The 22,590-nt window shown below is 35.0% G+C and overlaps 1 protein-coding gene across 5 annotated transcripts in view; it reads left to right on the forward strand.

Moving 5' to 3' along the window:
- LOC141460647 (dual 3',5'-cyclic-AMP and -GMP phosphodiesterase 11A-like) overlaps positions 1 to 22,590 on the forward strand; it is a 247,818-nt gene that overhangs the window by 160,172 nt on the left and 65,056 nt on the right. The gene's annotated exons all lie outside the window — the stretch shown is intronic.

Here is a 22,590-nt window from a genome sequence, read left to right on the forward strand (position 1 = left end):
TTCTTAAGACAACTAATTGCGATAGAGTTAACGGCGATATTTCTCACATTATTTTAATTTTCCAGAGTACATATTCAAACTAGTATTTCCGGAAAGTAACACAATTTATTTATTTAAAAAATAAAAATAAAAAATTAAAGCACCGATTTGCTATCAAATAAACTACCTCCTCCATTAGTTTAATCATGGTTTCAAGGTTGTCTGTGAAAAATGGATGAAAAATGATCTGATAATGGTTCAACATCACGTGCTCCATTTTGTCCGTCACATGTTCTGTGGGGCGCCCATTATAACTATATATAATTTTGGTCACCTGTAATTAACATGCAATCCGCTCTTCCCTCCCTCACAGATGGGAAATCTGTCAGGTTCACGTTAGTTTGTGGTCACGTGGGTTTAGCAAACCGACGACAATTATATCGTATCATTGTCCGCGTAATTTATGCTCTGGATAATTTAAAAATCGATTCAATGATTAAACTCATAAAATTTTGGTTTTAGGAATTAAAAAAAAAAAAAAAAAATGAACTGTGGTCTAAACCACTCCTAAGACTTTTCTAATCACAATTCACGCAATTGAAGGTTTTTTGGGACTTAGAATTCTTACAAAAAACTAGTTGATCGCATTGTGTTCAGCATAATAAAATCATACGGTTAGTGTGGGCGTCATACTCCAAAATACCAGCTTCAATTTTCTTCTAAAATTGTCGCATTCATCACATAAATGAGCCATTCACAGCACAAATCGATTAACTCCACTTTTTTGAATTATCTCAAATTTAAATGTCAAATTGCTTCATTCATGTAGCTTTTTATTAAAATAATTTGTTTTCCAAATCATAAAAGATTACCACCATTAAAAGGACAAAAAAAGTTTTTGGCCACTGAATAATAAATAATTAATTTCTGAAGCCATTTCGATTAACTCAGTGCTCTGATGTAAATCTGCAATAATTTAACTCAAATTCAGTAGCTGGCGCTGAATGATAATAGTAAATTTATTTGAATTTATAATAAACAGAATTTTTAAAAGCAATGCACCAGTGGTGGCTATTAAATAACGAGATTGATGCTGCTACAGAAAAACTATGCATGCGCCAAATCCTAACGACCGACAGCTGTGCTGCGTAAAGCCTTCTCTTTCGATTACAGTGTCTCACATGTTTGTTAGTTTCGTTTTGCCGAAAACATGATACTACACATGTACGAGGGTCGTTTGAAAAGTCCGTGCAAAGTCAGAGAGATAGCACCACTGGTGCGTATCGAGGTTATGTTTAGTTAGTAGCATCTCTTGGAAGAACACACACCAAGTTTCAGCCAGATCGGGCTATTTCTTTGTGTTTGGCATTCGTTTGAATCGAGGAAGTCGAGTGATTTTCAAAAAATGGACGAAAAAGAATTTCGTGTGTTGATTAAACACTACTTTATGAAAGGCAAAACGCCTCAGGAGACTAAAGAGAAGCTTGATAAACATTATGGTGACTCTCCACCTTCGATTAGAACAGTTTATAAGTGGTTTCAAAATTTTCGGAGTGGCCATATGGGCACAAGTGACGCTGAACGTTCTGGACGCCCTGTTGAGGTTACTACTCCAGAAATCATTGATAAAATCCATGATATGGTGATGGATGACAGAAGAGTGAAGGTGCGTGAGATTGCTAGTGCTGTGGGCATCTCGAATGAACGGGTACATAATATTTTGCATCAACATTTGGACATGACAAAGCTATCCGCAAGATAGGTGCCGCGATTGCTCACGCTTGACCAAAATCGAAATCGTGTGAAGTGTTCCAGAAAAATCCGCAGGACTTTAAGCGTCGTTTCGTCACTGTGGATGAAACATGGATACATCACTACACTCCTGAGACCAAAGAACAATCTAAACAATGGGTTACCAAGGAAGAATCTGCGCCAAAAAAGGCGAAGACCGTTCCTTCGGCCGGAAAGATTATGGCGACTGTCTTTTGGGATTCGCAAGGAATAATCCTCATCGACTATCTGGAAAAGGGTAAAACTATTACAGGTGCATATTATTCATCGTTATTGGACCGTTTGAAAACCGAGCTGCAAGAAAAACGCCCACGATAGGCCCACAAAAAAGTCCTTTTCCATCACGACAACGCACCAGCTCACACCTCAGCAGTTGTGGTCGCAAAATTAATGGAAATAGGGTTCCAACTCGTTTCACATCCCCCCTATTCTCCAGACTTGGCTCCCTCGGACTACTATTTGTTCCCCAATATGAAGAAATGGCTGGCGGGAAAAAGATTTTATTCAAACGAGGAGGTGATTGCAGAAACGAATGGCTATTTTTCAGACTTGGACAAATCCTATTATTCGGAAGGGATCAACAAACTAGAGCAGCGTTGGACGAAGTGTATAAGCCTAAAAGGAGACTATGTTGAAAAATAAAAAAGGTTTACCCCAAAAAATTAAGTAGTTTTTATTTTTGCACGGACTTTTCAAACGACCCTCGGATAAGTGAATAAAAAGGACGTCAGCAGAAGTTAGGAATCAGTCAAATGAAGCTGGGGAGGCTTTACATCAAAACTCAATTCCAAACAAAAGGCTCCTGGATTTCGAAAGTTCGATCGAATAACTGCAATAGTATTTCATACATTGATCCAAGCGAGCGGAACTGAATTAATTCATTGTTCTGGAATAAAAGAGATGTAATTAATAAAAATATGTAATCTGTGCTATTTAATTAGGTGCATTTTTTTAAAAAAAATCTAATAAATTAAGTGATATCAAGTAACTGGTCCAAAATATGTATTTATTAAAATTTTAATAACATCATCAATTAGGTCGCCATGAGATAGAAAATTGACAATACGATTAATTACTTCACCAAAGCATTGAAGAAGGCCTGGTCGAAGCAAGGGGTTTTTCAGAAATGGTTACAGTATCTTAATTAGCCTATATATAATAATATTTTTAGAAAATAATTAATTCCCTGCATAAAATTAATTAATATTGATAAAAGTATCAGATTTATGTGTAAATATAGCAGCTCAGATTCTTTCCCTAGGACCGAGATGAAACATTTTGGTGAGATGGGGAGCTAGCGGAAATGTAGCCGCTACAAGAAGATGGAGTAAGTAGTAGTAAATACATGAAGGGTTTCTTCAGGGGATAGCGGGTAGTAGAGGCTTGATCTTGTTATTAATTAGATGCTTGGTTGGATAATCGAGGTCATTTTCGATGATGTTTTCTCTGCTACTGGGTCATCGATTTTTTTTATTTTACATGAACAATATTAAAGAAAGAAACTGTGCGCGTTGCATAATCCAATTATAAATTCCATAGATTAATGAAATCCTAATAAATTATTCATTATGAATGTTTGAAGTTAATGCGGAATTATATTTAATAGACTATCTTTAATTGGGCATTCCTCTCCTAATTACCCCTTGTAAATATTAAAAAATTAATCTCAAGTTCTTTATCTGACGATGCAAACTAGGCTCACAGCTAATTTGATTTTAAATGTTCGCTTGTTTTTTTTGTTTTTTGTTACAAACAAAAGCTTTGGTAAACTTTGTAGGATCGTTACTCACTCAGTAATTGTATTTTTTCTTTTAATCAGATCTTTCGCATTTAAATTGCGCCACACACAATGTAAAAACACGTTATTTATATTTAGCATCAAACTTTTTCATTTAAAACGTTATTGCGCCAAAAATGTTGAGATTTTATCAAAGAGTTATCTTAAATCACGCAACAAAAAACCACAGTTAGCTGTAAAATTATTTCCTCACAAAATCCAAAACCTGTTTATGGTACTGAAAATCTAAGAGATTTGCCCAAATTGTTATATTTGTAACAAAAAAAATTATATTAGAAGGCAAAAAAAAAGAATAATGTAATATGAAGAGAGAAATATGTATGTACGTAATAAATATGAAAAGTCATGACGTAATATTTTGCATTTACTTGCCTGCTGTTCTACAGCGTTTATCATTCTGGGCAGATCCCAGTTTTTCATCTTATCCATCCCATAATAGAAGGGAATGATGGAGAAGTTGAGCTGGACCTTCATACAGATAGAGAAGTCATTTTTTCTAACTGAAATCCTGATCTGTCCAGAACGGGCACTTTAGGGGCAGTAAGTGAAGGGAGTTTTTCAAGTCCTGACGTTATAAGCTTTTGCATTTATAACTTTTAAGGACATCTCCATTTGTGTGCATTGAATGAGGTTAGCATTTGTCTACTACAATCCTGTTTACGCATTACACTTATTTATTATTTATTATTAAGCAAAAAATGGAAAAAATGTCCATTTTTCCTCCTTCAAGCAGAATATATATTTTTTCGTAACGATAATAACTTTACTTTGTCTTTAATATAATCAAATTTTCTTATATTGATATGGATTTATTGAGTTGCATAACTTGTTTTCCAGATAATCCATAGACTATAGGAACGTCTGGAACATATATTTGACCAAAATAAAAGAAATATGAATCTCATATTGTTGGAGAAAATTTTACAAAATATTCAAGTTTACGTAACTTATCGGTTATTACAAAGATATTAAGATGATATACTTGCTTAATAATTTGTGATCTTTAACTAAAGTTTCTGTATTCTTTTAATACAAGGCGTCCATTATTTCTCTAATTCCTGTTGAGAGAATTGGCCACTTCTACAGGGAACTTGACATCCCTACTGGGGTTATCCCGGACTCCACATTACGTTGCACTTCTTACACAACATAAAAAAGGAAAAAGAAGAAGTAAATTGCATAATATAACTTACCTAGTTCCTGCAGGCTGCAGCTTTGTGGGATCTGCGAACTCTGTAGGCATAACATCTCATTGAGTTATTCACTATACATGTACTTTGCGAACGTCTATCTTTTATGCACAAATATACCCTTAATGGAGCGACAATTGTTCTTTTAGATTGCAAATGTCTGGATTGTAGTCACTCCCTTTAAATGTTTTTATTAAATTATATTTATAAATTAATAGTTACGAAATGAGTACTGTCTTATTGCCAGGGTCTCCGGCTTCAAATCCATTTGACATCGTTGTCTGTAAAGAATGAACTCTGTTCAGAGACTCGCTGTGCCCTGAGAAATTTGATGCACCATAAATAAATAGATAATTTAATGTTCCCAAATATCATTTGGCTCTTTTAGGACTTTGACTGCAATCTGTCCTTATTCCTATGCAACCTGTAATATTATTTTTTGTCTGCGAATAATTTCATATCATTTCGCAACTCTTTTCGTACCTACTTTATTTTATTTGTCTGTTTTATTGGTTTTCATTTAAACTTTTATTACTTTTATTGCATTTAAGTAGAATCCAATTATATTTTCTTCAACTTAACGAATAAAAAATATCTTTTCTCACATAGGTTTATAGATTTTTCTTACCATAGAAATAGATTCAAGTAGCTATTTCAAAGTTTGAAATATTGAAAGAAACGTTTTTTAGTGCATACAGAATATTCTTTTGGAATATAAAATTAGTTTATTATAGTTGACGACGTGATAGAGAAATATAAATTATATAATAAGGAAAATGGAGAAAACTATGAGCTAAACAAGTTTTAATAACAGGAAAAGCATATCAATATCATCATTGGCGGAAACTTCTTCTATTTCCCGCAAATTTTATTGGTATTTATTTTCATGCTTACAATCAATATTAACATTGTATCTAATTTTCATGCATTCATGTTATCTGGAAAATTTGCAGAAACAGAATGTCGGAGGGTAAAATACAATATTTCTAGCCAAACTAGGAGAATATTTCCACGATTAGGGCAGTTTTTCGCCCTGCTTTTTCCTGATTAGATCGTTCATATCTGTATTACCTGGTAGTGGTCTCAGAAATAGCATGTCCAGTTATAGCATTGCTGTTCCCAGTTTAGGACGGTCGAATTGTCTACACTATCTAATCTAATCTGGCTTTAAATGAATGCAAATAGGAAATTCGGATATCCCGGGTGAAAAATGCACTATATCTGGTCTTAACTAAAAGAATATTATCATATTTAGAATGTTTTTAGCATTAATCTTTATAGATTAGGTCGTCCACTTTGTATTGGAGTTAAAATAGAACGTTCCAGGGCAAAATTGCAGTTTCTCTGGCTAAACCGGGAGAATGTTTCCGCGATTATTGTGGTTATCACTATTATTCCCACATTAAAACGTTCATTTCTTCAACGTCTTATTCTTCCTTTAAAACACATTGTCTGAGTACAAGAATGCAGTACTTCTCTGCGAAACTGGAAAAGTATTTGCAGATTTAATGTGGTTTTTCGCCCTTATTTTTTCCAGATAAGGACCACTCGTTTCTTTACCGTCTAAAAACTTGTTTTGAAATAGATACCTATCGCTGGCTTTAGAGGGAAAAATTTAAATTTTCGGAGAGTGCATTATTTCTGACAAAAACTGAGTCAATATTATCACATTTAGATTGGATTTAGCACTACTATTTCCCAGACAAGGACAATTGCGACAGTACAACCTAGTGCTTTGACATTTGTTTTCAAGTGAAAAATGCAACATTCTTATTTAGAATGTTGTCACATCTAGTTTATTTTTGCACTTCTAAAATGTTTCTTTCCGTGTTTTCTAGTAACTGGGATTTCAAATGCAGTATTTCTGACGAATGTAGTGGAATAATTTTACAATTCTATGTTGTTGTTTTGCGATTCTAGTTTGCAGTTTAAGGCGACACTGTCTGTACCATCAAGAGCTGGCGATAGAGGGAAATGCAGGCTAAATTAGAAGTACATCATATTTAATATGGTTTAAGCGCTACTAATGTTAGATTAGGGCTTCCATTACTGTACCATCTCATAATGGATTTAAAGTAGAGTATTGCAGTAAAAAATGCAGTTTCTCTGGCTAATCTGATAGAATATTTCCACGATTAGTGCAGTTCTTGCTCTACTACTTCCACATTAGATCTCAACTATCTAGAACTGGCTTTAAAAGAGGTTGATTGAAGGGTAAATACAATTTCTTTGGCCAAACAAAGAGAATATTATCACATTTAGTTTGGTTTTTAGCACTACTGTTTCCAGATATAAGGACGACCTTGCCTGTATCTTCTGAAATTAAGTTTCAAATTAAAAGTTTAAGAGAAATACCCAATTTTTCGCCGCCAACTTGGAGAATTCTTTCATTACTACTTTGGTTTTAGCTCTAGTATTTCCAGATTTTGACATATCTGTCTGTATCATCTGATGATGGCTCTGTAATAGATCTTCAGATGGTACAACGAAGTATTTCTGGCTAAACTGAGAGAATATTTCAATTTCTCAAGTGATTTTTGCCCTACTAAGTTCTGGATTTATGCAAGTATGTATGCAATTTTAAATGGTGTCAGCATCAATGCCCTAGACATGGATGACCTCAGCTGTTGATGCGCCAAAAAAAAAAAAAAAAAAAATGTATGCAATTTCCGCTAAATACCCTAAATTAAGTCATTTACTTGAAATCTAGCCAATGCCATCTATACGCATTAAGGTTATAACTCACTTAATAACAAATTTCCTTTTGCTCTCTAATTACATATTACCGTACATTTTGGTCGGGAAATTTTTTTACAAAGAATGCTAAGTTTTTCAACCTGTAGAATTGTCTGTGATCGCGATTTGTGATTTTGTTATAATTAAAACGTATTATTAATGGTTTAGTCAAACGGATAGGTAATTTCGTCGTAAAGTGCTGCCCAAAAAGAACATGTGGAATTGAAGTTGTGTCTTCGATGTGCTAAAAGGGGCTATTTAGCTAATTTTTACTGATTCGGACAACGATTAAAGTAAACCATTATCTAGCCAATATCACCCATAAATGTGTGAGCAGCTATAGATCAAATCTTTGGGGATGTTAATACACCGTGCTGCACTGCATTCATGCCCACAGTTTAGTTGCATCTCAGCAAATAGACGGGAAGCTATTACAAGAACAGTCCAAGACTCTGCGTCCTCCCATTTTTCGAGTGGGAAAAACAATTAGTCTTGAGCCCCAATGTCTACACTTTGGATAATATATTTCGGCAATAATGAAACAATTTGGAATTGCTCGATTGATGAAGTAGAAAAATTTACAAAATAAAGTAAAATAAGGACCGGATAATTCCTCCCCTCAAAAACATGACAGTATCTGCAGAGTTAGTCCATCGGGTAGAAAACTGAAAAGACCCATCTCTTTCGAAAGAAGTGACAGCAAAGGTCTGAGATATTGGTGAGAAGAAGGGGAGGTGAAAATTCAACGGTGAACCCACCCAAGGGAGTTTATACGGTCACCAGTGGCGGCCATTAGGACATTGACCCTCGGTGGTGACGTCACTTTACAAACATTTTCACATTCTCACCAATACATGCACACACAGGTATTGTAACTTTGTACAAAACTTATCGATATTTGGGGGGACGGGTGTTGGTCTAGTGGTCAAGAGTGTGGCTTTGTAAGTGGGTGATCCCTAGTTCGAATCCCGTGAATGGCTACTTTTTATTTGTTATAAAAAATTGTTTATAGTAAAGTATGAGCTCCCCCCCCCCGTCCACGACACCTAATTGATAGTTGGACGTTAAGCCCCGCCTCGAAAAAGAGGCGATCACTTTACTTTACTTTTATCGATATTTGTTGTCCAGATCGACCACTAGGTGAAACGGAATTACTGCAGTCGTGTCAAATGTTTGACATTGAGTTCTCACCTGAAATATCTCATTTGAAGTCCCCCTTTGTCCCTTCCAAAAAAAGGGGCTTTTTGTTTATTATGTGTACAGCATAACTTTAAATCGGAAAAATTTCGAATTTGATACTTAGTTATGCTTCCAGATAACTTCAAATTTCGTACAAATTTTCTTAATATTTATTTTCACTTTATAATTTTATTATTGATAAATTTATCTTTTTACTCGTAATTATTCATCTAATTATATTATTGATTCAGGTTGGAAGATGATAACAAGTGGATCGTTTGCTAATCTAAAATTGCTCCTCGTTAACTAAGAACTTACTTTACGATAACAGAGGAAACAATAGTATTGCTTCGGGGTTATCAAATCTGGATTTCAATTCTAAGTATAGAGAGCAGAGATAGTTGCCTGCGCAGTAGCTTTGAAGTCTAAAATCCAGATAATTCGAGCGTTCCAAAACAAAGTGATCAGAATTGCTTTGGGTGCTCCATGGTGCTACTTGATAAGAGGTACGACGTACATAGTAAGGGGTACTTGGCTGCCACGGATTTTTAAAAAAAGAAAACCCATTTAAATTAGAAAATTTAGAAGATGTAGACAAAATTAAGCACATCGATTTAGGTAGCCTTCTGAAACAATTCGATTAAACCAAGCCCCAGATCCAAAATTAATTAACCTTCTGAGTGAACAGAGAATCCGTGTAGCGAACTGCATTTTATTAAAGATGAATTTAAAGTAAAAATATTGGCTTCCCACGCTCTTGTATTCAAGATTGAACAGTAACTTACATATATTTACATAAACCTAGTATAATACGAATATGTTGGTCAGGTTAAGTCAACAAAGTGAGAGAAATGGTACCAACTTCCTCATGGTTCCTGTAGGTGATGGTACGACCCTAAAAAATCTGCATAACCCTCTTTCAGTAACAAGTTTGTTTTTTATCGTTTTTATCGCTGCCCGTTCTAGATAGTTTTCAAAAGGATGTTGACGAGTTCGCCTACGCTATCATCCCAGTGTTAACTGTTGCACCATTAGTTAGAGTTCCAGAATCCTCTTTAGTATTGTCTGACTGTTATGAATTCTTTTCCTCAAAAAAGAGACAACCACTTTGAAAACAGGAGTGAAAATTTCAAACTCTTTGAAATAGTATTTCCGGTTTTGGGAGTGTTGTCACCTGACGCCTGCCTATCAGGGGGGGTCGTCGGCCTTCTAGCCTTTTCTCCTCAACTCCACTCTGAACAACCCTGTTAAGGTGATGGTAACCATTCTCTTTGGTAGCATGGATCAACGAATCAACTGCAGACATGTCCGGCGGCAGAAAAGCTCTATAAAAACCAACGAGGGCGCCCCTCGAGGTCGAGAGTTTGGATACCCACTGCGATTTGAAAGAAGCGGTACATTAGACCACTTAGGACAACTCTTATAGGAGCAAGGTTACTCCGAAATCAAAACCCTCAGTTGTCCAGGTTGGCTGTGGGAGTTAGCAGCCATAATCCAAGAAATCTAATATTTTAAAGTAATCCACGGTACTTGCAGTTCAAGATGACTCGTCTAGTGAGACTATATCGAATTATTAACTTTTACATTTCAGCGAGTTTTCGTTCTTAAGCTATTCTGTTTCTCCATTTTTTAAGAACCATATTTTTTCGATTCTATTTATTCGGTAAAAACTTGCTTTCCAAAATTTGGCAAGTTCTCTATTTAAATATTTATTAATAAATAGATCTCTATTTATTTTATTTACTTGGAAGGAAAGTTAATCAGAAGAAATAATAATTGTAAGGTTTTATCTTCTTCATTTTCATATTTGTAATTATTCTGCTAAAGAAGTTATAAATATTTAGCAGTTCATTAATATTACAATGTTATCATTATTTCTCATTCATTTTCGAGATAATTGATTCCAGGGTCCTTGATTAAGAGAAGAGTGGAAATACATTTCTGTATTTTCTTTTCACAATGCCTTTTTTCCACAATTCTAAATCACTAAAAAGGAACACATAATATAACCCTAGAATACCTACATCTTTGTCTCCTTCGGCGCTCTGATGGAAAACTAGTTGGAAAGAAAGAAAAGTATTATTAAAAAAGACTTTCATCAGTCTCATAAGTTTTGAATTTAACACACGAATTCATTGCGTTAGGTTCGAATGTGGATCGAATTAATCTCAAATCTGGACCTTATTCAACTTTTATTTATTTATTTTGATAATTTATTTTCTTTAGCTAAAGAAGAAATAGTTTTAGAAATTTGAAAATGCCCCCCGGAAGGATTAATTTAAATTTCAGTGATTTTCCGATAATTTCAGATAGCTACCTAAAACCTCCTTTGGCTCTTTACATTTATAAATAACCTTTTGCCCTTCATAAATAATTCATACTTCGTAATGGGCTGGAACGTTACCTAGACGAAAGCCTCTGACTACAAGTTGGTAACTGTAATGTAACTAGCTAAACTTACCTTATATTGAACTCAAGAACCCCCGGTGACTTCCGTCAAAAAATATATATATATATATATATATGTATATATATATATATATAATTTATCCTTTTATTGAAATTTCACCTGTACCTCCAGGGTACAATAAGTAAATGAGATAAATGTATATTAACGTGGCAGACGTGAATGACGGTCATCCAGTGATGGCCGCCATTAGTCACCCAGTTGGTCACGGGGCCAACGACGCCTCAGTCGTCTTCGAGGATTGGAGGGTAGCCTAGTAGTAGACAAGTTTGCAGCTAAAGGGTCCGGATGAAATGAGAGTTTTTAATGAAAATTTTTATATCAAATTTTGCCAACTTCGGAGATGAGTGGAATTTGGAGATCTGTATGTATTGTGTGGTTGTTAACATAGAATGGAGCGTCTACTATGCGGCGGAGTATTTTGCTCGAGTCCGTAAGTCCATATTGGTGTGAGAAAAGCTGTATAGAGTCGTCGTTTGTTCTGTAGTGAGAGTTTTGAGCGCTTGTCGAATAGTCTGGCTAGAAGTTTGTATCGATTGTTCGTACTGAACTCCCACGTAATGTTCTGGCTAATAGTGCAAACTGATGCCAAGAAAAGAAAAGAAAAAAAAACTCCCACGCGGAGGTCCCGGGTTCGAATCCTGCTGCTGACCCTTAGATTTTCTCTTCCTAGGAGCTTCTTACAGCTCACTGTCCGGTGATGGACAATATTGTCTGTATACTAAATCGGTATAGATATACTCAGATCTCAGAACTGTTAAATAATAATTTTGTTCAGAATAACGTTTCAAATAAATAGGTTTACGACAGAGAAGTTTAAAATAAACAACAGACTAAAAGATTTTTTTAAGCGTATGCTTATTTTTTCGAAAAATGAGTTTAAAAAAGCACTCACATTTCACAGCAAATCCAAGACTCAAAAAACTTACAACTCTCAATATCTTCTCTACTAATGGATCTATACTCAAGAAAACTATAGCATACTACTCAGTAAAACAAAGTGTGTAAGAGCACAAAATGTCATACGAATAATCTGTTGTTTACTGTGGGAATTATAAGGGCCCCATTTCACAGCAAAACCATGACCCAAAAAAATTTCAACCCTCAATATCTTCTCAACTAATGGATCTGTACTCAAGAAAGGTATAGCATACTACTTAGTAAAACAAAGTGTGTAACAGCACAAAATGTCGTACGAATAATCTGTTGTTTACTGTGGGAATTATAAGGGCCCCATTTCACAGCAAAACCATGACCCAAAAAAATTTCAACTCTCAATATCTTCTCAACTAATGGATCTGTACTCAAGAAAACTATAGCATACTACTCAGTAAAACAAAGTGTGTAAGGGCACAAAATGTCATACGAATAATCTGTTGTTTACTGTGGGAATTATAAGGGCCCCATTTCACAGCAAAACCATGACCCAAAAAAATTTCAACCCTCAATATCTTCTCAACTAATGGATCTGTACTCAAGAAAGATATAGCATACTACTAAGTAAAACAAAGTGTGTAAGAGCACAAAATGTCGTACGAATAATCTGTTGTTTACTGTGGGAATTATAACGGCCCCATTTCACAGCAAAACCATGACCCAAAAAAATTTCAACCCTCAATATCTTCTTAACTAATGGATCTGTTCTCAAGAAACCTATAGCATACTACTCAGTAAAACAAAGTTTGTAAGAGCACAAAATGTCATACGAATAATCAGTTGTTTACTGTGGGAATTATAACGGCCCCATTTCACAGCAAAACCATTACCCAAAAAAATTTCAACTCTCAATATCTTCTCAACTAATGGATCTGTACTCAAGAAAACTATAGCATACTACTCAGTAAAGCAAAGTGTGTAAGAGCACAAAATGTCATACGAATAATCTGTGGTTTACTGTGGGAATTATAAGGGCCCTTATTTCGCAGCAAAACCATGACCCAAAAAAATTTCAACTCTCAATATCTTCTCAACTAATGGATCTGTACTCTAGAAAACTATAGCATACTACCCAGTAGAACAAGGTGTGTAAGAGCACAAAATTTCACACGAATAATCTGTTGTTTACTGTGGGAATTATAAGGGCCCCATTTCACAGTAAAACCATGACCCAAAAAAATTTCATCCCTCAATATCTTCTCAACTAATGGATCTGTACTCAAGAAAACTATAGCATTCTACTCAGTAAAACAAAGTGTGTAAGAGCACAAAATGTCATACGAATAATCTGTTGTTTACTGTGGGAATTATAAGGGCCCCATTTCACAGCAAAACCATGACCCAAAAAAATTTCAACTCTCAATATCTTCTCAACTAATGGATCTGTACTCAAGGAAACTATAGCATACTACTCAGTAAAACAAAGTGTGTAAGAGCACAAAATGTCATACGAATAATCAGTTGCTTACTAAGGGAATTATAAGCGCCCAATTTCACAGCAAAACCATGACCCAAAAAAATTTCAACCCTCAATATCATCTGAACTAATGGATCTGTACTCAAGGAATCTATAGCATACTAATCAGTAAAACAAAGTGTGTAAGAGCACAAAATGTCATACGAATAATCAGTTGTTTACTAAGGGAATTATAAGGGCCCCATTTCTCAGCAAAACCATGACCCAAAAAAATTTCGACCCTCAATATCATCTAAACTAATGGATCTGTACTCAAGAAAACTATAGCATACTACTCAGTAAAACAAAGTGTGTAAGAGCACAAAATGTCGTACGAATAATCTGTTGTTTACTGTGGGAATTATAACGGCCCCATTTCACAGCAAAACCATGACCCAAAAAAATTTCAACCCTCAATATCTTCTCAACTAATGGATCTGTACTCAAGAAACCTATAGCATACTACTCAGAAAAACAAAGTTTGTAAGAGCACAAAATGTCATACGAATAATCAGTTGTTTACTGTGGGAATTATAAGGGCCCCATTTCACAGCAAAACCATGACCCAAAAAAATTTCAACCCTCAATATCATCTGAACTAATGGATCTGTACTCAAGAAAACTATAGCATACTAATCAGTAAAACAAAGTGTGTAAGAGCACAAAATGTCATACGAATAATCAGTTGTTTACTAAGGGAATTATAAGGGCCCCATTTCTCAGCAAAACCATGACCCAAAAAAATTTCGACCCTCAATATCATCTAAACTAATGGATCTGTACTCAAGAAAACTATAGCATACTACTCAGTAAAACAAAGTGTGTAAGAGCACAAAATGTCGTACGAATAATCTGTTGTTTACTGTGGGAATTATAACGGCCCCATTTCACAGCAAAACCATGACCCAAAAAATTTCAACCCTCAATATCTTCTCAACTAATGGATCTGTACTCAAGAAACCTATAGCATACTACTCAGAAAAACAAAGTTTGTAAGAGCACAAAATGTCATACGAATAATCAGTTGTTTACTGTGGGAATTATAAGGGCCCCATTTCACAGCAAAACCATGACCCAAAAAAATTTCAACTCTCAATATCTTCTCAACTAATGGATCTGTACTCAAGAAAACTATAGCATACTACTCAGTAAAACAAAGTGTGTGAGAGCACAAAATGTCATACGAATAATCTATTGTTTACTGTGGGAATTATAAGGGCCCCATTTCACAGCAAAACCATGACCCAAAAAAATTTCAACTCTCAATATCTTCTCAACTAATGGATCTGTACTCAAGAAAAGTATAGCATACTACTCAGTAAAACAAAGTGTGTAAGAGCACAAAATGTCATACGAATAATCAGTTGTTTACTGTGGGAATTATAAGAACCCCATTTCACAGCAAAACCATGACCCAAAAAAATTTCAACCCTCAATATCTTCTCAACTAATGGATCTGTACTCAAGAAAACTATAGCATACTACTCAGTAAAACAAAGTGTGCAAGAGCACAAAATGTCGTACGAATAATCTGTTGTTTACTGTGGGAATTATAAGGGCCCCATTTCACAGCAAAACCATGACCCAAAAAAATTTCAACTCTCAATATCCTCTCAACTAATGGATCTGTACTCAAGGAAACTATAGCATACTACTCAGTAAAACAAATTGTGTAAGAGCACAAAATGTCATACGAATATTCAGTTGTTTACTGAGGGAATTATAAGGGCCCCATTTCACAGCAAAACCATGACAAAAATAAATTTCAACCCTCAATATCATCTAAACTAATGGATCTGTACTCAAGAAAAATATAGCATACTACTCAGTAAAACAAAGTGTGTAAGAGCACAAAATGTCGTACGAATAATCTGTTGTTTACTGTGGGAATTATAACGGCCCCATTTCACAGCAAAACCATGACCCAAAAAAATTTCAACCCTCAATATCTTCTCAACTAATGGATCTGTACTCAAGAAAACTATAGCATACTACTCAGTAAAACAAGGTGTGTAAGAGCACAAAATTTCACACGAATAATCTGTTGTTTACTGTGGGAATTATAAGGGCTCTATTTCACAGCAAAACCATGACCCAAAAAAATTTCATCCCTCAATATCTTCTCAACTAAAGGATCTGTACTCAAGAAAACTATAGCATACTACTCAGTAAAACAAAGTGTGTAAGAGCAGAAAATGTCATACGAATAATCTGTTGTTTACTGTGTGAATTATAAGGGCCCCATTTCACAGCAAAACCATGACCCAAAAAAATTTCAACTCTCAATATTTTCTCAACTAATGGATCTGTACTCAAGAAAACTTTAGCATACTATTCAGTAAAACAAGGTGTGTAAGAGCACAAAATTTCACACGAATAATCTGTTGTTTACTGTGGGAATTATAACGGCCCCATTTCACAGCAAAACCATGACCCAAAAAAATTTCAACTCTCAATATCTTCTCAACTAATGGATCTGTACTCAAGAAAACTATAGCATACTACTCAGTAAAACAATGTGTGTAAGAGCACAAAATGTCATACGAATAATCAGTTGTTTACTGTGTGCATTATAAGGGCCCCATTTCTCAGCAAAACCATGACCCAAAAAAATTACAACCCTCAATATCTTCTCAAATAATGGATCTGTACTCAAGAAAACTATAGCATACTACTCAGTAAAACAGAGTGAGTAAGGGCACTAAATTTCATACGAATATTCAGTTGTTTACTGTGGGAATTATGAGGGCCCCATTTCACAGCAAAACCATGACCCAAAAAAATTTCAACTCTCAGTATCTACTCAACTAATGGATCTGTACTCAAGAAAACTATAGCATACTACTCAGTAAAACAAAGTGTGTAAGAGCACAAAATGTCATACGAATAATCAGTTGTTTACTAAGGGAATTATAAGGGCCCCATTTCTCAGCAAAACCATGACCCAAAAAAATTTCAACCCTCAATATCATCTAAACTAATGGATCTGTACTCAAGAAAACTATAGCATACTACTGAGTAAAACAAAGTGTGTAAGAGCACAAAATGTCGTACGAATAATCTGTTGTTTACTGTGGGAATTATAACGGCCCCATTTCACAGCAAAACCATGACCCAAAAAAATTTCAACCCTCAATATCTTCTCAACTAATGGATCTGTACTCAAGAAACCTATAGCATACTACTCAGAAAAACAAAGTTTGTAAGAGCACAAAATGTCATACGAATAATCAGTTGTTTACTGTGTGAATTATAAGGGCCCCATTTCACAGCAAAACCATGACCCAAAAAAATTTCAACCCTCAATATCTTCTCAACTAATGGATCTGTACTCAAGAAACCTATAGCATACTACTCAGAAAAACAAAGTTTGTAAGAGCACAAAATGTCATACGAATAATCAGTTGTTTACTGTGGGAATTATAAGAACCCCATTTCACAGCAAAACCATGACCCAAAAAAATTTCAACCCTCAATATCTTCTCAACTAATGGATCTGTACTCAAGAAAACTATAGCATACTACTCAGTAAAACAAAGTGTGCAAGAGCACAAAATGTCGTACGAATAATCTGTTGTTTACTGTGGGAATTATAAGGGCCCCATTTCACCGCAAAACCATGACCCAAAAAAATTTCAACTCTCAATATCCTCTCAACTAATGGATCTGTACTCAAGGAAACTATAGCATACTACTCAGTAAAACAAATTGTGTAAGAGCACAAAATGTCATACGAATATTCAGTTGTTTACTGAGGGAATTATAAGGGCCCCATTTCACAGCAAAACCATGACCCAAATAAATTTCAACCCTCAATATCATCTAAACTAATGGATCTGTACTCAAGAAAAATATAGCATACTACTCAGTAAAACAAAGTGTGTAAGAGCACAAAATGTCGTACGAATAATCTGTTGTTTACTGTGGGAATTATAACGGCCCCATTTCACAGCAAAACCATGACCCAAAAAAATTTCAACCCTCAATATCTTCTCAACTAATGGATCTGTACTCAAGAAAACTATAGCATACTACTCAGTAAAACAAGGTGTGTAAGAGCACAAAATTTCACACGAATAATCTGTTGTTTACTGTGGGAATTATAAGGGCCCCATTTCACCGCAAAACCATGACCCAAAAAAATTTCAACTCTCAATATCCTCTCAACTAATGGATCTGTACTCAAGGAAACTATAGCATACTACTCAGTAAAACAAATTGTGTAAGAGCACAAAATGTCATACGAATATTCAGTTGTTTACTGAGGGAATTATAAGGGCCCCATTTCACAGCAAAACCATGACCCAAATAAATTTCAACCCTCAATATCATCTAAACTAATGGATCTGTACTCAAGAAAAATATAGCATACTACTCAGTAAAACAAAGTGTGTAAGAGCACAAAATGTCGTACGAATAATCTGTTGTTTACTGTGGGAATTATAACGGCCCCATTTCACAGCAAAACCATGACCCAAAAAAATTTCAACCCTCAATATCTTCTCAACTAATGGATCTGTACTCAAGAAAACTATAGCATACTACTCAGTAAAACAAGGTGTGTAAGAGCACAAAATTTCACACGAATAATCTGTTGTTTACTGTGGGAATTATAAGGGCTCTATTTCACAGCAAAACCATGACCCAAAAAAATTTCAACCCTCAATATCTTCTCAACTAATGGATCTGTACTCAAGAAAACTATAGCATACTACTCAGTAAAACAAGGTGTGTAAGAGCACAAAATTTCACACGAATAATCTGTTGTTTACTGTGGGAATTATAAGGGCTCTATTTCACAGCAAAACCATGACCCAAAAAAATTTCATCCCTCAATATCTTCTCAACTAATGGATCTGTACTCAAGAAAACTATAGCATACTACTCAGTAAAACAAAGTGTGTAAGAGCACAAAATGTCATACGAATAATCTGTTGTTTACTGTGTGAATTATAAGGGCCCCATTTCACAGCAAAACCATGACCCAAAAAAATTTCAACTCTCAATATCTTCTCAACTAATGGATCTGTACTCAAGAAAACTTTAGCATACTATTCAGTAAAACAAGGTGTGTAAGAGCACAAAATTTCACACGAATAATCTGTTGTTTACTGTGGGAATTATGAGGGCCCCATTTCACAGCAAAACCGTGACCCAAAAAAATTTCAACTCTCAGTATCTTCTCAACTAATGGATCTGTACTCAAGAAAACTATAGCATACTACTCAGTAAAACAAAGTGTGTAAGAGCACAAAATGTCATACGAATAATCTGTTGTTTACTGTGGGAATTATAAGGGCACCATTGCACAGCAAAACCATGACCCAAAAAATTTCAACTCCCAATATCTTCTCAACTAATGGATCTGTACTCAAGAAAACTATAGCATACTACTCAGTAAAACAAAGTGTGTAGGAGCACAAAATGTCATACGAATAATCTGTTGTTTACTGCGGGAATTAAAAGGGCCCCAATTCACAGCAAAACCATGACCCAAAAAAATTTCAACTCTCAATATCTTCTCAACTAATGGATCTGTACTCAAGAAAACTATAGCATACTATTCAGTAAAACAAGGTGTGTAAGAGCACAAAATTTCACACGAATAATCTGTTGTTTACTGTGGGAATTATAAGGGCCCTATTTCACAGTAAAACCATGACCCGAAAAAATTTCAACTCTCAATATCTTCTCAACTAATGGATCTGTACTCAAGAAAACTATAGCATACTACTCAGTAAAACAAAGTGTGTAAGAGCACAAAATGTCATACGAATAATCAGTTGTTTACTGTGTGAATTATAAGGGCCCCATTTCACAGCAAAACCATGACCCAAAAAAATTTCAACTCTCAATATCTTCTCAAGTAATGGATCTGTACTCAAGAAAACTATAGCATACTACTCAGTAAAACAAAGTGTGTAGGAGCACAAAATGTCATACGAATAATCTGTTGTTTACTGCGGGAATTAAAAGGGCCCCAATTCACAGCAAAACCATGACCCAAAATAATTTCAACTCTCAATATCTTCTCAACTAATGGATCTGTACTCAAGAAAACTATAGCATACTATTCAGTAAAACAAGGTGTGTAAGAGCACAAAATTTCACACGAATAATCTGTTGTTTACTGTGGGAATTATAAGGGCCCTATTTCACAGCAAAACCATGACCCGAAAAAATTTCAACTCTCAATATCTTCTCAACTAATGGATCTGTACTCAAGAAAACTATAGCATACTACTCAGTAAAACAAAGTGTGTAAGAGCACAAAATGTCATACGAATAATCAGTTGTTTACTGTGTGAATTATAAGGGCCCCATTTCACAGCAAAACCATGACCCAAAAAAATTTCAACTCTCAATATCTTCTCAAGTAATGGATCTGTACTCAAGAAAACTATAGCATACTACTCAGTAAAACAAAGTGTGTAAGAGCACAAAATGTCATACGAATAATCAGTTGTTTACTGTGTGAATTATAAGGGCCCCATTTCACAGCAAAACCATGACCCAAAAAAATTTCAACCCTCAATATCTTCTCAACTAATGGATCTGTACTCAAGGAAACTATAGCATACTACTCAGTAAAACAAAGTGTGTATGAGCACAAAATGTAATACGAATAATCTGTTGTTTACTGTGTGAATTATAAGGGCCCCATTTCACAGCAAAACCATGACCCAAAAAAATTTCAACTCTCAATATCTTCTCAACTAATGGATCTGTACTCAAGAAAACTATAGCATACTACTCAGTAAAACAATGTGTGTAAGAGCACAAAATGTCATACGAATAATCAGTTGTTTACTGTGTGAATTATAAGGGCCCCATTTCACAGCAAAACCATGACCCAAAAAAATTTCAACCCTCAATATCTTCTCAACTGATGGATCTGTACTCAAGAAAACTATAGCATACTACTCAGTAAAACAGAGTGAGTAAGGGCACTAACTTTCTGACGAATATTCAATTGTTTACTGTGCGAATTATGAGGGCCCCATTTCACAGCAAAACCATGACCCAAAAAAATTTCAACTCTCAGTATCTTCTCAACTAATGGATCTGTACTCAAGAAAAGTATAGCATACTACTCAGTAAAACAAAGTGTGTAAGAGCAGAAAATGTCATACGAATAATCTGTTGTTTACTGTGGGAATTATAAGGGCACCATTGCACAGCGAAACCATGACCCAAAAAATTTCAACTCTCAATATCTTCTCAACTAATGGATCTGTACTCAAGAAAACTATAGCATACTATTCAGTAAAACAAGGTGTGTAAGAGCACAAAATTTCACACGAATAATCTGTTGTTTACTGTGGGAATTATAAGGGCCCCATTTCACAGCAAAAACATGACCCGAAAAAATTTCAACTCTCAATATTTTCTCAACTAATGGATCTGTACTCAAGAAAACTATAGCATACTACTCAGTAAAACAAAGTGTGTAAGAGCACAAAATGTCATACGAATAATCAGTTGTTTACTGTGTGAATTATAAGGGCCCCATTTCACAGCAAAACCATGACCCAAAAAAATTTCAACTCTCAATATCTTCTCAAGTAATGGATCTGTACTCAAGAAAACTATAGCATACTACTCAGTAAAACAAAGTGTGTAAGAGCACAAAATGTCATACGAATAATCAGTTGTTTACTGTGTGAATTATAAGGGCCCCATTTCACAGCAAAACCATGACCCAAAAAAATTTCAACCCTCTATATCTTCTCAACTAATGGATCTGTACTCAAGAAAACTATAGCATACTACTCAGTAAAACAAAGTGTGTAAGAGCACAAAATGTCATACGTATAATCTGTTGTTTACTGTGGGAATTATAAGGGCCCCATTTCACAGCAAAACCATGACCCAAAAAAATTTCAACCCTCAATATCTTCTCAACTAATGGATCTGTACTCAAGAAAACTATAGCATACTACTCAGTAAAACAAAGTTTGTAAGAGCACAAAATGTCGTACGAATAATCTGTTGTTTACTGTGGGAATTATAAGGGCCCCATTTCACAGCAAAACCATGACCCAAAAAAATTTCAACTCTCAATATCTTCTCAACTAATGGATCTGTACTCAAGGAAACTATAGCATACTACTCAGTAAAACAAAGTGTGTAAGAGCACAAAATGTCATACGAATAATCTGTTGTTTACTGTGGGAATTATAAGGGCCCCATTTCACAGCAAAACCATGACCCAAAAAAATTTCAACTCTCAATATCTTCTCAACTAATGGATCTGTACTCAAGAAAACTATAGCATACTACTCAGTAAAACAAAGTGTGTAAGAGCACAAAATGTCATACGAATAATCTGTTGTTTACTGTGGGAATTATAAGGGCCCCATTTCACAGCAAAACCATGACCCAAAAAAATTTCAACCCTCAATATCTTCTCAACTAATGGATCTGTACTCAAGAAAACTATAGCATACTACTCAGTAAAACAAAGTGTGTAAGAGCACAAAATGTCGTACGAATAATCTGTTGTTTACTGTGGGAATTATAAGGGCCCCATTTCACAGCAAAACCATGACCCAAAAAAATTTCAACTCTCAATATCTTCTCAACTAATGGATCTGTACTCAAGAAAACTATAGCATACTACTCAGTAAAACAAAGTGTGTAAGAGCACAAAATGTCATACGAATAATCTGTTGTTTACTGTGGGAATTATAAGGGCCCCATTTCACTGCAAAACCATGACCCAAAAAAATTTCAACCCTCAATATCTTCTCAACTAATGGATCTGTACTCAAGAAAACTATAGCATACTACTCAGTAAAACAAAGTGTGTAAGAGCACAAAATGTCGTACGAATAATCTGTTGTTTACTGTGGGAATTATAAGGGCCCCATTTCACAGCAAAACCATGACCCAAAAAAATTTCAACTCTCAATATCTTCTCAACTAATGGATCTGTACTCAAGGAAACTATAGCATACTACTCAGTAAAACAAAGTGTGTAAGAGCACAAAATGTCATACGAATAATCAGTGTTTTACTGTGGTAATTATAAGGGATCTCTGTTTTTAAATTTGTA

This window comes from Rhodnius prolixus, unplaced genomic scaffold, assembly GCF_049639745.1.
Source record: "Rhodnius prolixus isolate KJV_2025 unplaced genomic scaffold, Rpr scaffold_6, whole genome shotgun sequence".
Taxonomy (NCBI): domain Eukaryota; kingdom Metazoa; phylum Arthropoda; class Insecta; order Hemiptera; family Reduviidae; genus Rhodnius; species Rhodnius prolixus.